The 17,296-nt window shown below is 43.1% G+C and overlaps 1 pseudogene; it reads left to right on the forward strand.

Annotated features, from left to right (window-relative positions):
- The first annotated feature begins 11,342 nt into the window (after positions 1 to 11,342).
- LOC148519781 (5S ribosomal RNA) lies at positions 11,343 to 11,461 on the forward strand (annotated as a pseudogene).
- The last annotated feature ends 5,835 nt before the right edge of the window (positions 11,462 to 17,296 follow it).

Below are 17,296 nucleotides of genomic sequence, written 5' to 3' on the forward strand. Positions count from 1 at the left end.
GAGTGGACATCAGCACTGTCTTTCATAAGTTTAATTTTTGGGTTTTTAAAGCTTTTTTTTTTAACATATTGGGTAAAATGTACCTAGATGTAGGATTCTGTGCCACAGTGCATACACCCCATTACAAGTGCAAAGAAAATATGGTGCACTAATTTAGATCACAAATCCCACATATGAGTATTGCACAAAATCACAGTTAAAAATTATATAATTTATTATTTGTATTCATTAATATGAAATATTCAGGGTTTCCAATTGTAAGTCTAAATATTTAAAATTTAAAATAGATTAGAAAGATAAAGTACAAAAAAAGAAGAGAATATGAAAATAGTGTACTAAAACTATGTTTATTATACCGCTGGTCCAATATGGGATGTAGTTTCCGGCCGCCGGTCTCAATACCGACATCCGATTCCCAACAAGGGACTGAAGATAGGCATCGAAATACCGACGTCTACCTTAATCCCGATGCCGCAATGCCAAAGGACGCCAGCCCGAACGAGGTAAGTCTGAGGCGTTAGCCGCGCGCGTGGGCTTGGGGTTAGGTTTAGGGAGCATAGCGGGGTTAGGGTTAGGTTTTGGGGGGGGGGAGTTAGGGTTAGGCACCCCTGGGGGGGGGCTAGAGCTAGGCACCCCCTGGGAGGGTCAGGTTTAGGGTGCAGTAAGGGAGAGTTAGGGTTAGGCACCCCCAGGGGGAGGTTAGGGCTAGGCACCAGTAAGGGGTAGTTAGGGTTAGGGTGGGAGAGGGGTAGGGATAGGGTACTTACCTGCCTTGTCGGGATTTCTCCCTCGGGCTGCCGGAGGGACTTCATACACATTCCATCTAATATACTGTATATATCACTTTGGAATTGGCTTATGGTACACTTAATTCTAGTTGTTACTGTGGTTAAGCCTTCGTATGATATCTCTCTTTACTGCTTGAAATCAAAGATATTGGGGTGGTTTTAAAAAGTGGAGATATCATATGAAGGATTAACCACAGTAACATCTTGTTTGATTTATACCTCATTAAAAGTATATGACAGGACTGAGCTGGTACAGAATACAAGTGTTTTTGCGGAGTTGAAATGGAACAAATGGCTCAAAAATTGTGCATCCTTCACACTTTTATCTTAGTTTAGTCCTCTCACTCAGCAAAATGAAATATCTCAGCACTTACCAATTAGTGATTATATTCTGCACTACTCCTCCCATTGGATGGCGTTTTCTCCTGTGCAAATGTTGCTATCTTGCCTTTTGTTTCACAATAAAAGCACAATACCATAAAACTAAATGTGTAATCACACAAAAACATATTGTACAATGCCTCTGCAATTTTATCCTTTATTAAAATATCTTAAGTTTGTGTCTTGTATATGTACAAGGCTGGATTAACAATGGGGCATGTTGAGCTGCAGCTTCAGGCCCCACATCAGAATAGGCCCACAGCATCTGCTCTGCTGCTGTAGACTGGAAAAGTATTTACGAATCAATTCTGCCCTTAACATACTGTATGTGGAAACTGCTTTTTCTGCATGTTTATGAGCAGAATTAACTATCCCTCAGATGTACCAAAGAAGAAAGCTCCATCCATTATTTTCTATGGGTCCGTAGGTCTGCAAAGCAAAGCCTGACACCATCTTCAGATGTTACTATTATCTGCTGTGGGGCTGTCATGCCAGAGGGAAATCTTGCAATCCCTTGCTGGTGGGCTGCAGCACGTCCTGAAGTGCTTTCCAGCTTTTGCCAAAAGGGGAAAGCAGGAGATATCGGAGACTACTATTTTTATTTTTTCAAAGGTCTAGAAACTCAATTAACTTATTAGCCTTAGAATAAAGCCACGTGACATTTTTTCGATCCTTCAAACCTGTCAGGATGTCATGCCTCCTTTCAACAACCGTGGGTTCCTCTAAGCAGCAGTCTTAGGACTTCTTGTAGATGAAAATAACTGTTACAAAGCACAGTAAGACCAATAATAATGTTTACATGCTTCCAGCTTGGGATTTCCATAAACAAAAGCATCAAACCATCATTAAGAATTAGAAATTACGGGGATCTATAGGCAAACTCATGGCAAGATCTGAAAGTTCCAGAAAATCTCTGGCAGAACTGCTTGTAGGCTAGTCTGATAGGAAAAGCAGAAACCACATATTGCTGCAAAGTACCATGAGACAGGTTTCCTGACACTAGAGGTCCACATTACTATGTTGCATACACAAATATCTTCATGGCTGATTTCCTACTACTTTATCACAAAAGGCTACTTCTGAAGTATGCAAAACAATGTTTAAATACATCTAAAATCTTTTCTTTTTCACAGTGCTGTGGAATGATGAAACAAAATTAACATGGAACATTTTGTCCACAAAAACAACAAATACATCTTGTAAGCATGGAGTTAGAGCTACTATTCTTTGAGATTGTGTGAAAGCTAATGCACAGAAATTGGGAAAGCTGCACAGGTAGTCAAAGTTTGCGTTTGGTAATGGGGGATGGGGTTTAGAGAAATGCAGGAGTGTCAGACTGATTCAATGCTGTTTCATGGATGTGCATAAATTAGCCATTGCAATCTCCTTTACAGCATGAGAGCTCTCTGCGTTTCAGGAGAGCTGCAGTGTTTGTGGCTGATCAGATCTGACTTACATGCAACGTGATTGCCCGATGTGCGTCGATGTTACCGATGTTTATGCTGTTGCACATCGTTGGATGGGTATGAGAAGGCAGCAGCAGGCATGCTTATGCTCGTATGTGCTTTGGAAGGCATTAGCATATTTTAGCAACTGCGATCCGTGAGAGAATGCGGTTGCTTTTGCCTTAGCATAAATCTCGGAATCAGGCCCAAAGTACCAATCAATCAGCTCCTAAATGTCATTTTTCAAGTACAGCCTGTAAACTTTAAAATTTTGGTTGGTTAGCACTTTATCACTTTCCTTTTATTTCTCTCCAAGGTTTGATACATCTCACCCATTGTTCGCTAAGTGGAAGGAAGACTAGAATTAAGTAAATATTATATATCCTAGTAGCTAGTTTCCCAGAGTCCGTGAAACAATTGCATTCATGTCAAAAAGATGCCTCTCCCATAATTGTAATGAGTGTTGAGAAAAGGACTGTGCTGTAATGTCCTTAGGTAAAAGTATGTGATTCCAGAGAAGGGTCTTTAGGACAGTTTCACCATCAATGGGTCTCATTTACAGCTGAATGCAGTTGTGCACCAAATATACATCAAAAAAGTTAATGAAAACAATAAAATAATTAAATCTCAGGATGAGTCCAACTCAAAACTGTATTTGCACTAGGGGTGAGCGGGTTCGGATTTCTGAAATCCGAACCCCCCCGAGCCCCCCCGATCCGAGTCCGATCCGAGTCAGGCTCGACTTTTCCCGCCTGACTCGGATTCTGAAATCGAGGCAAAACGTCATCTTCCCGCCTTCCGAGTCTCGCGGGTTTTGGATCCTATATAAGGTACCCACGTCGGCGCCATTTTCTCACTCGGCTGTGGACAGTGAAGAGGGAGGGTGGGAGTTAGGGCTGTGTAGTGTAGTGTAGTGTAGTGCTGCTGTTGTCCACTACTTCAAAGTCCATAGGGGCTGGCTGTGTTGTGCTGTGCTGCTGTTGTTAATAGGGGCTGTGTCCACTACTTCAAAGTCCATAGGGGCTGGCTGGACTGTGTTGTGCAGTCAGTTCTCCATAGGGGCTGTGTCCACTCCAAAGTCCTGTGCAATGTCCCAGTCCTAAAGGAGTGCTGTAGTGTTGTCCAGGGGGTGCTCTGTCCATCAGGGGTGCTCCCCCCAAGTGCTAAAAAAATAATATATTTTCTGTGTTTGTGAATTGTGTGCGCAGTAGCCGCACGTGCATCAACAAAGTAGTGCCAAGCGTGCGCCTGTGTCATAAGTAAAGGGCCGGCTGGCTTGACCGTTAAGGGTGCTGTAACCCCCGAAAGTACACTCCAGTCCAAACCAAAAAAAAAATTATTTTCTGTGTTTGTGAATTGTGTGCGCAGTAGCCGCACGTGCATCAACAAAGTAGTGCCAAGCGTGCGCCTGTGTCATAAGTAAAGGGCCGGCTGGCTTGACCGTTAAGGGTGCTGTAACCCCCGAAAGTACACTCCAGTCCAAACCAAAAAAAAAATTATTTTCTGTGTTTGTGAATTGTGTGCGCAGTAGCCGCACGTGCATCAACAAAGTAGTGCCAAGCGTGCGCCTGTGTCATAAGTAAAGGGCCGGCTGGCTTGACCGTTAAGGGTGCTGTAACCCCCGAAAGTACACTCCAGTCCAAACCAAAAAAAAATTATTTTCTGTGTTTGTGAATTGTGTGCGCAGTAGCCGCACGTGCATCAACAAAGTAGTGCCAAGCGTGCGCCTGTGTCATAAGTAAAGGGCCGGCTGGCTTGACCGTTAAGGGTGCTGTAACCCCCGAAAGTACACTCCAGTCCAAACCTAAAAAAAAATTATTTTCTGTGTTTGTGAATTGTGTGCGCAGTAGCCGCACGTGCATCAACAAAGTAGTGCCAAGCGTGCGCCTGTGTCATAAGTAAAGGGCCGGCTGGCTTGACCGTTAAAGGGTGCTGTAACCCCCGAAAGTACACTCCAGTCCAAACCAAAAAAAAATTATTTTCTGTGTTTGTGAATTGTGTGCGCAGTAGCCGCACGTGCATCAACAAAGTAGTGCCAAGCGTGCGCCTGTGTCATAAGTAAAGGGCCGGCTGGCTTGACCGTTAAGGGTGCTGTAACCCCCGAAAGTACACTCCAGTCCAAACCTAAAAAAAAATTATTTTCTGTGTTTGTGAATTGTGTGCGCAGTAGCCGCACGTGCATCAACAAAGTAGTGCCAAGCGTGCGCCTGTGTCATAAGTAAAGGGCCGGCTGGCTTGACCGTTAAAGGGTGCTGTAACCCCCGAAAGTACACTCCAGTCCAAACCAAAAAAAAATTATTTTCTGTGTTTGTGAATTGTGTGCGCAGTAGCCGCACGTGCATCAACAAAGTAGTGCCAAGCGTGCGCCTGTGTCATAAGTAAAGGGCCGGCTGGCTTGACCGTTAAGGGTGCTGTAACCCCCGAAAGTACACTCCAGTCCAAACCTAAAAAAAAATTATTTTCTGTGTTTGTGAATTGTGTGCGCAGTAGCCGCACGTGCATCAACAAAGTAGTGCCAAGCGTGCGCCTGTGTCATAAGTAAAGGGCCGGCTGGCTTGACCGTTAAGGGTGCTGTAACCCCCGAAAGTACACTCCAGTCCAAACAAAAAAAAAATTATTTTCTGTGTTTGTGAATTGTGTGCACTGTGGCTGCACGTGCATCAACAAAGGAGCAGCGCCAAGCGTGCGCCTGTGTCCCATAAGTAAAGAGCCGGCTGGCTCATTTCTTAAAGGGTGGTGTAACCCACAAAGTGCACTACTCTCCAGCAAAAATAAAATAATATTTTCTGTGTTTGTGTGCGCTTTAGCCGCACGTATATATATCAATATAACATAAATGGAGGACCAAACTTTCTCCGATAAAAATAAAATAGGGAAAGATCAAGAACCTCTTCCTCCTAGTGCTGTTGCTGCTGCTTGGAGTTGTTCATCATCCCAGAGAGGAAGTAGGAACATCACTACTTTTACTAAACAATTGACCCTCCAACAGTCCCTAGCGATGAGGATGAAGTACGACAGCAGTCATCCTGAAGCAAAACGTATAACTGAGGCCTTGACTGCTATGTTGGTGTTAGACGTGCGTCCGGTATCCGACATTAGTGCAGTGGGATTTAGACAATTGATGGAGGTAGTGTGTCCTCGGTTCCAAATCCCGTCTAGATTCCACCTGCATCCTCAAAGCAGCAGCGACAAGCGTGCGTCTGTCTGTTAAAGGGTGGTGACACCCTCAAAGTGTTCTACACAAACAATTAAAATATTGTTCTTTTTTTTTCGGTCTTTGTGAAATGTGTGGGCTGTAGCCTCACCTGCATCCTTAAAGCAGCAGCGACAAGCGTGCGTCTGTCTGTTAAAGGGTGGTGTAACTCTCAAAGTGTTCCAAAAAATAAAAAACTATTTTTTTAATGTGTTTGTGACTTGTGTGCGATGTAGCCACACTTGCATCCTCAAAGCAGCAGCGACAAGCGTGCGTCTGTCTGTTAAAGGGTGGTGACACCCTCAAAGTGTGCTACAGAAACAATTAAAATATTGTTCTTTTTTTTTCTGTCTATGTGAATTGTGTGGGCTGTAGCCGCACCTGCATCCTTAAAGCAGCAGCGACAAGCGTGCGTCTGTCTGTTAAAGGGTGATGACACCTCAAAGTGTTCTACACAAACAATTAAAATATTGTTCTTTTTTTTTTCGGTCTTTGTGAAATGTGTGGGCTGTAGCCGCACCTGCATCCTTAAAGCAGCAGCGACAAGCGTGCGTCTGTCTGTTAAAGGGTGGTGACACCTCAAAGTGTTCTACACAAACAATTAAAATATTCTTCTTCTTTTTTCTGTCTTTGTGAATTGTGTGGGCTGTAGCCGCACTTGCATCCTCAAAGCAGCAGCGACAAGCGTGCGTCTGTCTGTTAAAGGATTACATCGGTGACAGCATCCAAGTAGGCATGTCAGACAGTCCGTACCTGTACTGGCAGGAAAAAGAAGCAATTTGGAGGTCCCTGTACAAACTGGCTCTATTTTACCTGAGTTGCCCCCCCTCCAGTGTGTACTCCGAAAGAGTGTTTAGTGCAGCCGGGAACCTTGTCAGCGAAAGGCGTAGGAGGTTGCTTCCACAAAATGTGGAGAAGATGATGTTCATAAAATGAATTATCAACTCTTCCAGGGAGACCAGCCTCCAGAACGTACAGAGGGACCTGTGGTTCCAGCAGGGACGAATTAATACTCTGTGAGGATGAGGATGTACACACTGAAGAGGGTGAGGAATCGGTGGATGAGGAGGATGAGGATGACATCTTGCCTCCGTAGAGCCAGTTTGTGCAGGGACACATTAATTGCCAGCTTGTTTTGTGGGGGCCCAAACGAACCAATCATTTCAGCCACAGTTGTGTGGCAGACCCTGGCGCTGAAATGATTGATTTGTTAAAGTGTGCATGTCCTGTTTATACAACATAAGGGTGGGTGGGAGGGCCCAAGGACAATTCCATCTTGCACTTCTTTTTTTTCTTTGCATTATGTACAGTTTGGGGCCTAGTTTTTCTAACTGCCATCCTGTCTGCCACTGCAGTGTCACTCCTAGATGGGTCACGTGTTTGTGCCGCCCACTCGTGTCGCTTAGCATAGTCATCCAGCTACCTCGGTGCAACCTTTTGGACATGAAAACACTATTGTGAGGTGTGAGGTGTTCAGAATAGACTGGAAATGAGTGGAAATTAAGGTTATTGAGGTTAATAATAGCATAGGAGCAGAGAAACCAACAAATTCTGTGATTTTAGCTGTTTTTATGCTTTTTTTAAAAAAAATACAGATCCAAAACACAAATCCCAGAACCCAAAACACGGAAGGGTGGTTTTGGCAAAACCAATCCAGATCCAAAACACGAAGAAAGATCCAGATCCAAAACCAAAACACAAAACACGAAAAGTGGCCGGTGCACACCCCTAATTTGCACCAGACATTTGTTAAGCATATAGGTGTATTTACTTATGTCTATATTTGCACCAGACATTTGTTAAGCATATAGGTGTATTTACTTATGTCTATATTTGCACCAGACATTTGTTAAGCATATAGGTGTATTTACTTATGTCTATATTTGCACCAGACATTTGTTAAGCATATAGGTGTATTTACTTATGTCTACCAATTGTGAAATATGTTGCTTGGCCATGTAATTAGTAAATGCCAAAGTAAGTTTGCTCTAATATACAGTACTATATAATGAAGTGTCCTATGTACAAGAGAGTATAGTGCGTTCATAATACATCTAGGGGAATATATCAAACATTATAAAAAGGGGACAAGTGGAGAAGTTACCCATGGCAACCAATCAGCTTCTAGCTAACATTTATCAAGTACATTCTATAAAATGATAAGTTGAAGATGTTTGGTTGCTATCAGCAACTTCTCCACTTGTCATCTATTTTAGCACAAGGTGTGATACATCTCCATCCATAGTATGTAAATAAATTCAGACATCTGTTATTTACCTCTTTCAAAATCAAATGGAATCTTCTTTTCTGCAGTAGTCCAGATGTAAATGACAAGTAAGTAATGCAAACAGATGAACAAAACACAATATAACGTATTCTCTATGTTAATCAGCTGGAAAGGTCAAAGTGCAATGAACCAACCAGAAGTGGCCAGATAGTGCTGCTGCTCATCTTTATCATCATGACTGTATATTTGTACACCATCCCTCCAGTATTTACACTAGATAACTGTAAGTAGCATGTCTGGGGGATGTGTCCATATCTAAGTATGGGCCTGATTCAGAGACGGACCCTAATGCGATTACAACAGTGTTTTCACATGCAACACAACTGCGAAAATATGCAAATGTCTGCATAGATCACCTGAGAATTAAGGCGCCCACTGCTGCCTTCTCACCTGCGTGCGACTACGCATACCTATGTAAACATCGGTAACATCGAAGTACATCAGCGGTCGGTCAGACCTGTCGCAGCCATGGGAGCTCTTCTGACACTCAGAGCTGCGCATGCAATTGCAGTGGCTAATATATGCACGCCCATGTAAGGGCATTTAAACAGACAGACACGCCTGCATTTTTGTGACCACTCCCCATTACCACCCCCAAATGCTGACAGTCTGTCACTCGGATTCCTCTGTGCGTGCGTGATTGCAATGTGATCGCAGCGCACACACAGTATGGTGCATACTCATGCGCAATGGAAAACAATCACTCGATCTGCGTGAAAATTGCATTAGCGTCCGTCTCTGAATCAGGCCCAATGTCACACATCTGTGAATACACAACTGTACTGCTTATACTTTGCCTGTCCCAATTCTGCCTCACAAGGTGTAAGCAGGCACAGTACTATTATGTGCAACACTCTAGATACAGATGCGCTTTTGGTGTATATTTTACAACAAAGAAATTGGCATACTCTTAAACGTCACTCACGCACAAGTTATAAATATAACTATCTTGTGTGAGAGAGGTCTTCTTATGGATAAGAGGGCTATCTGATTAGCCAAATCTTAGAAATATAATTGTGAAGAATACTTTTTTGTAACAAAGAACACTCTGCTTTTTATACTTAAATCCATCAGTCTGTATATAGATGTACTCGTACATTTACCCAAGAGACTGATAGCCAGTCACTGAGATATATGACATTATATTTCTTGGCTTATACAGTAAGTCATACTTATACAGCCTTCCTATTCCAGAATGATGCAATAGTATATAGAAGCACATCCCTAAACATATCAGCTTTACTGATGGTCAGTACATTTATTATCTGCTGGAAAGCAGTTTTATGACTGTATTAAAGTATTAAACTATAGCAACTGAGCTACTGAAACCGTGGTTTAAATGTGTTTTCAGATTGTGGCGGTCTACAGTAAATGTAATCTGACTTTTTATTTTTAATTCAGGTATTTTTTAATTGATCTTTTTAAAACAATACAACAGATAAATCAACAAAATCCCAAATACAACAACAAACCCTAAGGTGCTAAGAACGGAATTGGACACAAAACCAGCAATGTATAAGGTACACAGTAGAATATTATATTGACTCAAGCTCTCACTATAATATTCTACTGGGTTGGGTATGAAATGCCGACGGCCAGGAAGCCGTCTGACTAAATCCCGACGCTGCATGCCCGAATGCTGAAGATACTGACTGGGGCTGGTCAGTACCCTAACCCTCCCTTAGTGGTGCCATACCCTAACCTCCCCCCCGGTGGTCCCTAAACCTAACCCTTCCCCCATTGGCAAAGTGCTAACACTGCCCAGCTTACCTTCATTCGGGAAACTGTCTGTCTAGATTCCGACGTTGGGATATAGACAGGCGTCGGGATTTCGATGCCTGTCTTTAGTCCCGCATCAGTATTTAGACGCCGGGATTTAGTCAGACGGCTTCCCGGCCGTCGGCATTAATAATTAATTTTGACTGTATCCCACAAATTAAACCACAGGCACAGGAAGATAGAGCCATAGGGCAGACAGGTCTCCAAATTATACTATAAGAGATCAGAATGCTGTATCTCTGTTCATGCGGAGTGTAGTAAGCTGAACTGATGCGACGGCCAGACAGCAAGTGTACATATGTATCAGGGTCACCGCGCGGGGGTCTGGTCCGTGCACTGACCGGACCTCCTATGCTGCGGAAGGACAGCCGTTTCGCCTGGTTGGTGGCTTGATCACCGCACGGTGACCCTGATACATATGTACACTTGCTGTCTGGCCGCTATGTCATTTCAGCCTATTACACTCTGCATGAACAGGAGATACAGCACTCTGATCTCTTATAGTATAATTTGGAGACCTGTCTGCCCTATGGCTCATGCTTTCTTGCAGGCATCTGATTACACAGGCTCATTTCTGATCTGACTATTGTGGCAGCACAGTGGATGTACTGCTGTAAACTCCCCAGTTTTTAGTTGGGGTAGATTTGATGTTATTTCACATGGTTATATTTTCATTGCACACATGAGGACGTGAGTTATGTCCAGCTTTCTTTCCCACATCATTCAGGGGAATAGATTTGAATAACCTATTTGGCTCTTATTTACTGTCACTGTGTGATGATTTTGAGACACACTTGTATCCATTGTAAATATAGCAAAACACACTGTGTATAACTATTACTTGGCAACAATGTATGCTATCTATTAAACGTTCCAGGGGAGTACAGATTAGTACAATCCCTATATGAGGACTTGATTGGCGCCCGGTCTCTGCCCCGGTGACTTAGGGGAATGGACACTAGCAATACATTTCGCTTTCTTTTTTCTTACCACTCTGTGTGTTGTGACAATGTGATGACTTATTCAATGTACATCCGTATTTCATGTTAATAATACAAATTATGCTATTTATTGTTTGGCTAAAATGTATGGTGTCTGCTAAGTGCTCTAGGGGAATATAAATTAGCACCATCCCTACCGAAACATATGGGATTTGCATACCCATGTACAATCATATGAATACTATATAAATGCCGTTTACATGTGATATGATTATCCCCAGGCACTATTAGACTGACATTACTTATACCTGCATTTAGATTTTCTGTTTATATGGCTATATGAATATGATATACATACTTTAGAAGGTAACATAACCAATTTATTCATTAATCAAAGTATGCTGGTGCAATACTTTGTTTGGAATTTATGTCCATTGCTTAATCAAAGCGGACTTCTCATACTGAGTTAGTCCTACATAATGCCCTTAACTATATTACACCAGGACCCCAAATCTCCTGTTTATATAGTCCTACAACCATATCTTACTGAATATGCCCAATCTCGTCTGATCTTGGAATCTATACAGTATTGGGCCTGATTAGTACTTGGATGGGAGACCACCAGGGAATATTGGGTGTTGTAGGTAATATTTAGGAGCAGAACGGGATTAAGTGTATAATAGCAGGGACATAAGTGATTTCATTTGATTTGGTTTATGTTGATTTCAGGATCACCACAGGTACAAAACTCCTGTATGATGTTAATAAATAATCTAGAATTTATAGGAGCATGATTACCCAGAATTATTTGAATGTTTATTTCGCCGTATCCATTTATTCTATTAAAATGAGGAGATCCGCAGCTTTTTAATAATTACTAATAAAGGTTACATTTTATTAAATTTGATTTAAGAGTGCCCCAACAACTAGCCCTTCTTGGCTCTTTGTTTTTTTGTACATATAGTACAATCTTATCAACAAATGAGTAAAGAGACAGTGGAGATTAAGCAAGATTGATTTACCAGCACAAAACTAGTCTCATGTGGATGGACTACTTGAGACATTACAAATGGTCAACATCTTGGCCAATAACATCTGTGGGGAGCAAAGAGATAGGCCTGTATGACTTAGGTCAGTGTTGGCTAACCTTGACACTCCAGCTGTTGTGGAACTATATATCCCAGCATGCCCTGCTACAGTTTTAGCATGCCCTAATAGCAAAACTGTAGCAGTGCATGCTGGGTTATATAGTTCCATAACAGCTGGAGTGTCAAGGTTAGCCAACACCGACTTAGGTAAAAGCATGTGATTTCCAAGCTAGGGGATACCTTTAATCAAAGCTACTGACAATGAAGAAAACATTGAAACATTTAACAGGAGATTATAATAGGTCTCATGAAAAGAGTAAATATATTCAAAATCCCAGACTTTATAACAACATCATATAGAGTTTTAATTGTGGAGATGTTGCCCATAGCAGATTCTATTTAACATTTAACTAGCACCTTCTAGAAGATAATAGCTAGAATCTGATTGGTTGCTATGGGCAACATCTTCACTTCTAAAAACTCTCACTTAATTTACCCCTTTCTCTTCTCTTTGTGCCAACTCTGATTAAGCAAAGTAGGCCATCAGCCTAGAACTCTTGTCCATTTGTTGACATGGTATTCCAGGAGAAAATGAGTCTATATTTGGCCAGATGTATCAATCTTTTTGTGCAGAAAGCCATTGAATATGAGCTGCTGCACTACAAGTGGAAAGGTAAGTACTTCCAAGTTCAGGTGTGGGATGCAGCAATGGGACAAATGTGGCCAAACCATGAAAATGGGGGTTTGACTGCATTTCTCATATGCACCAAGCCTCTGAATGCAATGAATACGGGGCTTGGATGTGGTGGGTAATGCCATCATCTGATGGCTCTACCTTATAGAAGCTGTGGCAGTATCACCAGAGAAGGCGCTGGTGAGCAGCAGATTCTGTGTGGGGCAGGAGAGATCCACCCACACAGAGAAGAAAAGGATGCTGGGAAGAGGTATAAGGGCTGCCGAGTGAACTCAGTCCAGGGAGGACTGAGGCAGACCAGTCAGACAGAGCTCACTGAGCTAGCAATCCAGTGAGGGCCAGGAGGCCTGAGCCTAGACCTGTGAGATACAGGGAAGGCTATCCAACTCTGGGACTGAGCTATGGTACCTGCAAGGAACCAGGCCAGACTGTGAGAGGAGGTAGCCAACAAGCTAAGTAAGCTATACCAGGCCAGGAGGCCAGTGTCCAGTCCTGCATGTGGCAGGAGGGCCACCAATTTCAGAGACTGTGAGAGACTTTCATGCATAGTAGCTGCTTCTGTAGAGAGGGTTCAAGAAGTGAGCTAGTGCCCTAAGAAAGGGCTAGGCGTTGTTATTTTCTGTTTGTTTCCTGATTATGCTGGAAGTAAAGCACCACGTTCATTTGTTTTACTGGAATGCCATGTGTGGAGTCTGATTCTGCACCTAATCACTGCACAACTGACACTAGTCTACCAAGCTAATTACCCCAAGTTATCACAAAGCCTATGGGCTTCTCTCCTCAGAGTGCTTTGAGATGGATCCAATTGGATCCCTCCCAGCACCCCCGCTGTGCGTGTGTCATTCTGTGCATGCGCAGCATGACACCAGAGGGGCTTCTGGGTCATAGACCCGGAAGTCCATCATTCGCAACGGACAGCTCTTACCGAGAGAGCTGTCCTTTGTCACTTTCCTGGTCCCGGTGGCTGCAGTTTGTCCAGTGTCTTTTTTCAGGTCCTGGTGGTCACGCTTGCAGCAGTTCTGCTACAGACGTGGTTCTGGTAAGTGTTATTTTCCTATCCTAATACCAAACCCTCCCCTAATAATGCCTTACTCTAACCTCCCCCTGCAGCTTAACCCTAACACCCTCATTTCACATGGTGACATTATGAATATGTTGACCTGGTACATGTCGACATATAGGACCATGTCGACATTCTAATGTCCAGTGAACAAGCCCTGACGGCAAAACATGCTTCTCGTCACAGGGGACTATTGTAGAGCACAAGGGTACCCCCATGCCACATCACTACCATCTGTTTCCAGCATCTGATCAGGTACAGTATTTCTTTTTCAGCTGCACTCTCATTGGAGGCTCCGAGTATTTTGTCCTGGGCTGCAGCTCATCAGGGCATCACACAGGGACATAATCCAACAGCAGGCGCAGCACTGTCAGGACTGTGACTATTTCAGTACATAAAAATAAGCTACACTTGTCAAAGTTCCATTGTGGTCATTGGAGGATCTATCCTGGTTGCTGGCGTTCTTCACATGAAGTGTACAGACAGTTAAAGTGATCATCTGTTTCATAGGTGTCATCAGGTTGTTGAATTTCTTGATTGTGTATTATTCCAAACCTGATTCCAATTGGGTCACATGTTCTGAATGTCCTATGGATCACAGACCTCTAGTATAAAGCCTGTCACTAACGATGCCTCATTGTCTGTGCAACGTTACTTTCTTTCTTGGACTCCTGCCAGATCCCCGCTGTGCCTGTTGTAAGCTGTGGACCTTGTTACATTCCTGCTCATGTTCCATTTCAAGTTCTGATACAGGTTACCAGCTGCACTACAGAGCTCAGCATTGCCATTCTGTTGTTATCCTGCTCCATTGCTACGACTTCATTCTACGCTACCTGATTTGCTTTACTGGTTATTATTGACTCCTATGGACACTAGGGTTACCTTTGCTACAGTTGTCAATTGCACCGTTACAGTCTACCTTTATTGGAACCAAATTACTCCGCAGGACTCAACCCTGTTCCGGTCCTTCAGTACATCACAGGACTCAACCCTGCTCCGGACCTTCAGTACATCGCAGGGTTCAACCCTGTTCTGGATCTTCAGTACATCGCAGGGCTCAACCCTGCTCCAGACCTTCAGTACATCACAGGGCTCAACCCTTGTTCCGGATCTTCGGTACATCGCAGGGCTCAACCCTGCTCCGGACCTTCAGTACATCACAGGGCTCAACCCTGTTCTGGATCTTCAGTACATCGCAGGGCTCAACCCTTGTTCCGGATCTTCGGTACATCGCAGGGCTCAACCCTGCTCCGGACCTTCAGTACATCGTAGGGCTCAACCCTGTTCTGGATCTTCAGTACATCGCAGGGCTCAACCCTTGTTCCGGATCTTCGGTACATCGCAGGGCTCAACCCTGCTCCGGACCTTCAGTACATCGCAGGGCTCAACCCTGTTCTGGATCTTCAGTACATCGCAGGGCTCAACCCTGCTCCGGACCTTCAGTACATCGCAGGGCTCAACCCTGTTCCGGAGCCACACCAACTGCCAGTGAGTCCCAGCCAGTTTGAAATGGCAGTTGGTGTGGCTCCCGTATTTAAATTTTGAACTGTGCTGCAGCCCCACCTCTTACCAGGGAAGTCCAGGACCAGAGCATTGTGTCCCTCCTGGAGAGTGTCATGTTGGGAGGTATGTTAATAGGTATTCATGAGAGTCTGACTAAAGCTTTAATTATCAGCTGCTCTTATTATGTTGGAATTAAACTAATTTATACCCTTTTCAGACTAACAGCTAAATCCTGGGTTATTGCAGGGCTAACCCGGGTTGTTGCTAGGTGTGATAGGGGGAAAGGTTGGACTCCCGGGTTGAGTGACCCGGCAATCCAACCCGAGAAGCTTGCAGGGTTTAACACAAGAATGTCCTGGGTAACCCTGCAGTGTAAATGGGTAACCCGGGTTACAGCATGGGGACTTCCTGGTTTCTCGGCGCTTGGAGATGATGTTATCCCCTAGCGCCGGCAGGCCAGTTCATCTGCACCCACTTGCAGCGTGAATGAATCCGTCCCAGGAATAACCCTCCGCGGACTGAATGGGGTATGCTCCAAATGTTCCAAATACCTGGTCAGACCCATGACATTAGTGTAAAGAGGATATTAATATGCTACTATAATAATAGGGCAACCAGACACAGGATCGCAGTTACTAAGACGCACGCAGTCAGCTGATTGTTGCGTACTGTGCATGTGCGAACCAGCCACTGCAATCGGGACTGCGCAGACCCATCGCAGAGTGATTGACAGGAAGTGCCGTTTGTGGGTGGTGATGGACGGAGGGGGGGGGGGGGTTGTGCAGGAGTGTCAGTGCTTCTCAATGCCGTTTCAGGGGCGTGCATAAATTATCCACTGCGTGGACACAGTGTGAGGTCTCATAGCGTGCGAGGCTGTTAGCAATTTCTGAGTAAGGTCCGGGCTTGTGCAAGTGTGCGTATGGGTCCGATGGTACTCGATGTTACATATTGTTTAGCTATTCTGCGTATGGTAAAGTGGGCAACCTTATGTAGTGATGAGTTTGCATTGCGATCGCAATGCAGTGCCTTGCTATCGCAGATGAACTGTGTGAGTACGCAGCATTGCAATCCGTAGTAAATCAGGCCCACTATACACACTCATACTGATATGATTTGTATGGCTGTAAAATCATTAATGATTGTTCATAAAAGTCTGATTATGGATTGAAGGGACATCTAAGTTTCTCGAAAGACTACACTGGAAAAAAAATATTTTTTGTGACAAGCTGGAACAGATTATTTAATTATTAGTGGATTCCCACTTAAATGGTAATATTGTGACAATGGTGTTATTTTAAAATTGTCTGAGTATCTGTTTCACCTATTATTCTCATTGCTTACACATATTTTTAGGGAGATTAGAAATTTCTGACCATCTGGGCCACTTAGTACAGAAATGAATAATATTTTATCTCGCTTTCCATACATTTGATTTATGTTGTTTGTTGTAGTGAGTCCATATATAAAGTTTTGACCTTTTTTTCCTCTCCCTATTTAACACATGCAACAAGCAAAATCCACCATAAAATGCACATGCAAAATCAAAAACATATGTATAAAGCACTCAGAAGGGAATCCTAAGCAAAACACTTTTTTGAAGTTGTACAATATTATTTGATGATTGAGGTAATGGACTATGCAAATTGTTCACAGTCACACTACTAGAACCACATTAAAACAAGGCATTGAGATCGTTTCAAGTGTTTGACATTAAATATATGTTGCAATGCAACCAAGCACAACTAATCAAATTTACATTTGAAACGTGACTATATAATTAAAAAGTTTGACTTTTGTAAGTGGAGTATTGAATTATTGGGCACATATATTTATTTGAAATTGTGTGCTTATTTACAGATTACACAGTTATTCCTTCCATGAGCTGCTCTACAGTATACTTACAGTATTACTTGCAGTTTCACAAAGTCAGCAATACATGACCCATCACTACAAATTATATGTATATGATGCATAAATAATTCAAATCCCTTCTTTCACTGTGGTCTCCTTTCAGGGAATTTTCATTTATCTTAGCAAAATACAGTAGAAATATACATGTGTTAGCTATTATGTGAATTACAGATTTGTCAGAGCTCAGAATTAATCTCATGCACTCAGCAAAAATGATTGAAAAATA

This window comes from Taudactylus pleione, unplaced genomic scaffold (genome assembly GCF_031769625.1).
Source record: "Taudactylus pleione unplaced genomic scaffold, aTauple2 ptg000183l, whole genome shotgun sequence".
Taxonomy (NCBI): domain Eukaryota; kingdom Metazoa; phylum Chordata; class Amphibia; order Anura; family Myobatrachidae; genus Taudactylus; species Taudactylus pleione.